An 8,301-nucleotide genomic window follows, 5' to 3' on the forward strand; every position below is an offset into this window, starting at 1 on the left:
TCCCATCTCCCAATCTGCTTTATCCGCTCCTCCCCCAGCCCGAGCCGCGCCGCCTCAGTCGCAGCCCCGATACGGAAGGAGTGCGTACCAAATTGTCCGGGCTGCAAGCCCAATCTCGTCAACCCCATGCGGAAGACTCGCAAGAACTGAAAGCGCGACAGCGCCTTCCCATCCTCATGAATCAGGAAGCAACCACCAACCTGCGGGCGAACCCGTAAAAACACGTCCCCACACGCAACCGGGCACACCGGGGACCCTGGTAGAGAGGACAGGACAACATTCTTACCTTTTCCGAAGACGTCCGTCTTCGAGCGCCGGAGCCAAATCACGACCTTGTCCTGTTCTATAGCCACATCCTCATACCGGAGGCCCGATGCCCCCGACCTATTGGCGCTCACCAATTCGCCAATACGAAAAGCCCCAAAGAAAGCCCACACGAAAGCCAAAGAGAACAAAGTTACTTCAAATGCCGAACTACACACTTCGTTCAACAACCCCACCAACCCTTGAAGGGTGGCAAAGGACACAGGCCTCCTCGTATCCACAGACCTCCTGCCCTTCTTGAAACCCTTCAAAGTTTGCTTTACCAAGAAATGTTTGGTCAGGTCTTCCCACCCGTTAAACTTGAACAGGAAGGCTAACGCAGACATGTAGCGTTCCACCCTAGAAGGGGATGACCCACCTGCCACCAACCTGCAAAGAAGCCACAACAGCGTGTCCAACCTACCAGCTGCAGAATCGCCTGCTCCCGCCTGGGACAACATTTCCTCCCATTCACACCAAACCTTAGTATAAGCGGTCCAAGTCCCCGGCGCCAGTGAGCTCCTTATGTATCGCCCAAGCACAACGTCCCGAGCCGCCACATCTCCTCCGGGCATGCTTGCCCTGTCGCTTGTGCGTCCGGCGCTGCTTCCCGGAACCGCACCCACTGTGAACGAGACAGAGCGTCAGCGACCACATTCAGCAGGCCCGGCACGTGCCGTGCCCGGAAGACAATGTTCCAAGACATACACAAGAGCACTAGCTGCCGCAACAACCTAACCACTGGCAGGGACGAAGCCGATAGACTGTTAATTACCTGTACCACTGCCATATTATCAGAGTGGAAGATAACTTTCTTGTCCCTGAGCTCCTTGCCCCATAGTGACACCGCTACCACAACTGGAAAAAGCTCCAAAAAGGCGAGGTTCCGAATCAAGGGGCTCTCGGACCAAGCCTCAGGCCAAACCTCGGCACACCACTTGCCCCCAAGGTAAGCCCCAAAGCCAACGCTCCCCGAGGCGTCCGTAAACAGCCCGGCTTCGCCAGATGCCTTCATCACATCCCTGAAAAACACCCGTCCGTTAAACTCAGTGAGGAAGCGGTCCCATATGTCCAAGTCCTCTCTCATACCAACCGACACCCTGATGTAATGACTCGGCAGACGGACCCCGCAGGTAGCCCTAGCCAGCAATCTACAAAAAACTCTTCCCATAGGGATCACCTTACAAGCGAAATTAAGGCTGCCGAGCAAGGACTGCAGTCCCCGCAGCGTAACTTTCCTAGCGCCCTTTATCGCGTGCACCTGCTGGCGGAGCACCCTCAACTTCTCCTCCGGCAGCCTACATTCCCCCACGACCGAGTCGATTTCCAGCCCTAAAAAACTCAGACACTCGGTCGGGCCCACTGTCTTGTCCTCGGCCAGAGGAATCCCAAACTGTTGGGCTAACCTCTGGAACACCCGCAGTATTTGGGCACATCTGTCGGACCCAGCCGGGCCCACACACAGAAAGTCGTCCAAGTAATGGACCACCGTACCCCCGCCCGATTCCCTGCGCACTACCCACTCCAGGAACGTGCTAAACTTTTCAAAATACGCACATGAAATGGAGCAACCCATGGGTAGGCACAGGTCCACGAAAAACTTACCCTCAAAAAGGCACCCTAACAAATGGTGACAGTCTGGGTGGATAGGAAGGAGCCGAAATGCTGCCTCCACATCCACCTTCGCCATCAAGGCCCCACGCCCTGCTCTCCGAACCAACTCGACAGCATGGTCGAATGATGCATACGATACGGAGCACAGGGCCTCATCGATATCATCATTTACTGACGCCCCTTTCGGGAATGATAAATGATGAATCAACCTAAACTTACCCGCCTCCTTCTTGGGGACTACCCCCAGCGGGGATACCCTCAAGTCAGGCAGCGGCGGAGCCTCGAACGGCCCAGCCATCCTACCCAGTTGCACCTCCTTCAGCAACTTGTCCCTCACAACTCCCGGGTGTTCACCCACCGACTTGAGATTACTGCATAACCTCCCCACCTCCCTACTCTGAAACGGTATTGAAAAACCCTCCGTAAAGCCGTGCCATAAGAATTCAGCGTCCTGACGGTTACCGTACTGTTTTAGCCACGGCAGCATCTCGCCTACTTTCACCGGGGTTGCCCCCCGCGGCAGCGGAGGGGGCCGCCGCTCCAACGGCTCCCGCTCCTGGTGCAGACTTACCTCGCTTAAAACACCGGCTGGCTCCGTGTGCACCCCCACAACCTGAGCACTCGTGCTTAAACCGGCACGACGCACCCCACTTACATTGGCCCTCGTTAAAGAGCCAACAGAAGCCTTTCTTTTGCCCGGCCGATGCAGGTCCCCCAGGGGCCGCACCGGCCGTCCCTTGAAAGGGCGCAGCCTTTTGCGCCATCATGAGCCGCATCCAGAGGGGAAGGTCCATTTGATCCCACCGCATGCTGGGATTCGCCGCCAACCTCTGGCGAAACTGCTCGTCGTACCGCCACCAGGCGACCCCGCCATAGGTCCGGTACGCTTCCCCAATCCCATCTAGGTAGCAAAACAATTGGGAGCATTTATCCGGCGACTTTTCCCCTATCACGCTGGCCAGGATACAGAAGGCCCGCAGCCAGTTCCCAAACGTTTTAGGAATCTTCCGATACCTACGCTTTTTCTCCTCCTCCTCCTTCTTTGCGTCCTTCTTGTCCTCCTCCTTCATGTCTAAGAACTCCTCCAGCGGGAGCAAGGAAAAAACCTCCACAAACTCACCCTTCCAAATTTTCTCCTTGATGTCCATTTTCAGATGACAACCTAATGGGCCCGAAAAAGACACGTGCACGTTTTGCCGCGCAGCGTCGGTAATTTCGCCCCCAATACCTACCTTGTCCCCCGACTCCTTACTAGTTTCAGACACAGATAACCCCACTTCGCTATCCAGCGTTGGGCCCACGGCCCTACCTTGTAACCCCTGGCCTTTCTCACACGTCCACACTCTCCCAAACTGAGGTGAAGCCATTTCCCCACCCGCCCATGAATCTAAGAAAGATTTTAAGCAATTCAATAGTGTTCCTGCGTGTGGTGTAACAGTTGACTCACCGCCTGAGCCCGAAGCCGCAGAAGGCTGTGGGTTCGTTTCCCGTCCGTCCGCCATGCTTGGCTCCGGAGCATCCAATTGGCGCCGACTCCCGTCAGCCTGGCCCTGCCTCAGGACCGCGGGTGTAGTGCTGCGAGACCTGCAAGGAGAACGACACCTGGGTAGTGTGTCCACATGATCACATACCCGCCCAACCTCCTTATGTTCATGCCTGTAGTTCCGCACCATATCCCGACTCCCTGCCTGGCCCTCCCGGCCGTAAGCACTGCGCCGCTGACCTGGCGAGCTCCTGCCTGAGGACCCAGACGCACTGCGCCGCTGCCTCCACCTCCGGTCCCTTGAGGCCGATCTCCTTCTGCTAAACCTGCTTGCAGACCTGCTCCTCTCTCTACCCCTCCACCCGTCAGCCTGCCTCCTGTCATGCCTGGCACTGACGCCGTGCTGCTCCCTGCTGCGATGCGGCCTAGGGCTCCGCGAGAGACCCCTCGGTCCCCGGGAGCCGCCCCTGCGGCCCTCCCGCTCTCTCCCAGCCCGTCCTGTCTCCATGCCCTGAGCTGAGTCCTGGGAGCTATCCCGACCTGCTGAACCTGGCCCCTTTTGGGCCGCCTTGCGAACTGGGGATTCCGCCTGTCTATCCTGGCGTTTTCTGTCTGCTAAAGCCGCGGGCCCTGCCGGCCCCAATGTACCTGGCTGAGCGGACCCGCCGTCTGCGTCCCTTGTGCTGAACCTGGCCCCACTAGAGGCCGCCCCCGATGTGTCCCCTTGCCCAGGGGCTCCCCCTGCCATCAGGGGGACCGCCTGATCACTAGAGGCCTCCGCTCTGCCCCCCGCCCGCTGCCCAGCCCCAGCGCCATTCCCTGACTCACCGGGCCGCAACCGCTCACTGCTTCCACCATCCGATCTGCTCTGGGTCCTGGCTCCAGCCGCAACCGTCCCGCCTGCCGCCTCCCGGCGGGGCGCACACCGCGTGGTAGGCCTCGGCCTAGCTGCTGCCCGCGCCCGGCCAGCACCGCGTCGGACCGACGGTGCCGGCCGCGGTACATCCACTCCGCTGGGGCCCGCTACCTCATCCAGGGCCCCAACAGACTCCGCTGACGGGCTCCTCCGTCTGCCGGCTTCAGGCTCCATGCCCGGGCTCAGCCGCTGGGGCGGTCTCGCCCTCCTCATGGAACGCCGTGCAGCCGCCGCAGGGGTTGTAGGGGGGGGACCCTGAGCCCCCAGTTGCTCGTGAAGCCAGGCCAGTCCTCTATCCCGCACAGCAGCTCTCACTCCCTCCAGGATTTCTTCCATTGATGCCATGATCTGCAAGACAAAAGAAAAAACCAACACAGACCTGCCAAAAACAATTACCAGGTAAGTGTCAGTTTAGTTAAAATGTCCCTTGGTCATAAAATGGCCGCTTAATATACTCCTATAGTCCAACCCCCATTTACCAATAACCACACCCCTTTAACTGGTTACTCCCCTGCCTACTCCTGGCTCTGTCAAGGCCCACTCCCCTGACTGCGCTGTTCCATGGGCTACAATCATAGCAGAATGGATCCAAAGATTTGTATTATCTATGACAATTTCCGACACTACCATATTCACAGTGGCAGAACTAATGAAGTGACGGTCATGGTGCAAACATTTTTTTTCCTCTTGCCAAAAGGTCAATCTCCCACAATACTTTGCAAGCTGGGGATGTAGCATTTGCTCATCCTTGCAATGTTGTATTTGTGAGTAGTGTTTGTGCGTTTGACTGTATGTATGTTTTTTATGGAGTATGTGTGTGTGTGTGTGTGTGTATGTGTATGTAGGGGTGCATTTGTACATACTGTTATCATTGGAATGTAGTAGTGTACTTTTATGTAATGTTTGTTTTTTAATTGCATGGGTGTGCTTGTACATAGTGTTATCTTTTAAATGCAGGTGTACTTTTGTGTTTAGTGTTGATGTTTTAATGAATGGGTGTTTACATATAATTGTGGCACTTTTGGCATATTTTTTATTTAAGGTTTGTGCTTGATGGCAGGGTTGTGTTTGTATGTAGTGTTGGCTGAGTGTACATATTTGTGTAGTATTGGTGTTTGAATGAAGGGTTATGTTTGTGTATAATGTTGGTGTTTGAATGCATGGATGTGTTTGCATTTTGTGTTGGTTCTTGGTTTCTGGTATGTATGCACTTATACACATACACTGTCACATATTTACACAGATACACATACACATTGACACACATACACAGATACACACACTGACACACATACACATTGCCAAACACAGAGCTTCCTCCCAGAGTTGTCCATAATATAGGGGTCAGATGGTGCTGTTAAAGGGCTTCCTCGCCCGACCAGTCCCCTTGTTCAGCAATGTCCATCGGGTAGCCCTAAGTGCATGGACCACCCAATGCGCCCCCTCAACTTAGGGGCCGCGGTGTGGCCATACTAGTGGTAGTTCCACTGCTGTGTTTGCAATTTGCAGCAGAAATAGACATTTCTTAGACCAGGTGACATTTTTCCAATATTCTCCCGTCCAGGTGTGGTGCACCTGAATTCACGGTAGCCGCAGTTTACGGTTCTTAGCTGCCAGGAGGGGAACACGTTTCCAGACCAGACTTTAATGTTAGACACAACGTGGTTTATTTAAGTTTACGGTCTCCTTCCTGTCAGCTTCGATCTGTCCGGTCATTCTTCTTACAGTGAATGGATTTACAAGGTTTCCTTGCCCACAGAACTATCGCTCACGAGATTTGTTTTGTTTTTTGCACTATTGTCTGTAAATACTAGAGGTCCTAGAGAAGCAGATTCTGAGATTTTCAAACCACCACATCTAACAACAAACATCATTCTGCAGAGTCATTTAAAACATATTTCCTCCCCATTCTGTTTGCTTTTTACAAAACCAGAGCTGCTTGACCATGTCTGCATGCTTTTAAGTATAAAGATGCACAAAGAGAATACGTAAAACTTTGCCTAATCTGCTTCTTTATACCACCCCGTGTCTGAATCTCTTTTCTTTTTCCTGAGCGATCTAGTGTTCATAAACTATATCAGGAAAAGTAGGGGCTACTTTTCCTTATGTACAGCAGCCAAATGAGTTGACAAAACTTGACAAAAGGCAGAGCTAATACTAGGTTATGTTTCAGTAGCCAATCAGATTTACCCATCAGTTGATCCATCCGTAAAAAGCATTTCCACAGTAGGGCAAACGGCAGACATTATCGATGCAGGAGAACAAAATGGCTGCATCTTGATAACGAGATCAGGGCAAAATATAAATAAAAGCAACTGGCTGTGGAAGGCGGAGGGGGGGGGGGGGGGGGAAGGGGGGTTGTATAATAATTAAGATATTGAGAACTAACAGCATTAACTGCTTATGGACCGGTATCTGTCTAAGTGAGCCCAATAAATTGAACCTTAAATAACCTGTTTCAAATTGGGACGTTTGACCGTAGCGACCACAGGGCTGCATACAACTGCCAATGCTCAATAAACAGACTTTCCTCGCTGGCATAAGATTCACAGTGACCACAATGTGACGATAGCAAAATGTCTGATACTTTCTTCAGCACAATGTACAAAGAATCTAAGGAACAGCATCTAAGGGATTTTACAAATGAGTTACTGGCATGTCAGCTCTACAAATGATTCTGTGTGCTAGTCTGACGACATTAATAACCAGAAATTTTGATAGAACTGAATCTGCAATAAGTTGTTTTGGTAAAACTCCTTGTTGTGGTGTCCCTTGGATTTTGCATATTACACATTGTAAATGTATATAATAAAATACAACAGGAAAAAAGAAAAATGTTAAATTAACATAATTCTTGTAAAAAAAAAAAAAAACCACACATCCCTGCTCTCAGTTATTGTATTGTTCTGTGTTTGTGTTATATAGGACTGCTGTATGTTATTAAAGTGACCTCCATATATCCTTAAAGGGACACTATAGTCACGAGAACTACAGCTTATTGTATGTGTTCTTGTGTATAATCATTCCCTTCAGGCTTTTTGCAGTAAACGCTGTTTTTTGAAAATGCAGTGTTTACATTACAGCCTAGGGATACCTCCACTGGTCACTCCTCAGATGGCTGCTAGAGGTGCTTCCTGGGGCAGTGCTGCACAGTGTGACTGACATTCAGTGTCTGCAGTCTCTGCATGCAGACACTGAACTTTTCCTCATAGAGATGCATTAATTCAATGTACCTCTATAAGGATGTGCTGATTGGCCAGGACTGCGCTTGGTTTGTGCTGGCTCTGCCCCTGATCTGCCTCCTTGACAGTCTCAGCCATCCAATGCTTTTCTATGTGAAAGCATTGTGACTGGCTCAGATCAAAACTTCTGATGATGTCAGCCAAGCAGGCAAATCAGGGGCAGAGCCAGCAGCAGCAGAAGACTTTAGGAAAAGTAAGATTTTACGTGGGCTAGATGGTATTTTTAATACATGTTTGCGTTCCTAACCCTATAGTGTTCCTTTAATACATTGTATAATACAATAAAATGCAAAAATAAAATAAAATAAATTAACAATAGAATACACATAAATAAATAAAAAAGGACAGTTGGCTTCAGATACACAGACAAAGTACAGCAAACAGCCAGTCCATATCAGGAAGAAGCTCTGCCAATCAAAATCATCGTATTTTGCCTTATGGGGTTTGATCTCCCAAGTAAGGGGGTTATAGATATTTAGTTCAGTTCCAGCAGTAGTTTCAGTTATCTAAAAGGAGTAGAACAGCTGTACAACTATCAGTACTTTGACAATCCTGTTCAGTCATATGACCGAGCTAGGGTGTGAGCCTGCGCACAGCACTTTGGAGCTCCACTGACTGAGCATGGGTGCACAGGAGTGGCTTGGTATATAGGTCTGTCTCAAGGAGTTTAGTGGGTGTGCATACTTGAATGGCACAAACAGTACATATAGTTGTATGGTCAGAGCAGGAAGTAACATAGAAAC

Source organism: Pelobates fuscus, chromosome 6 (assembly GCF_036172605.1).
Source record: "Pelobates fuscus isolate aPelFus1 chromosome 6, aPelFus1.pri, whole genome shotgun sequence".
NCBI classification, from domain to species: Eukaryota; Metazoa; Chordata; class Amphibia; order Anura; family Pelobatidae; genus Pelobates; species Pelobates fuscus.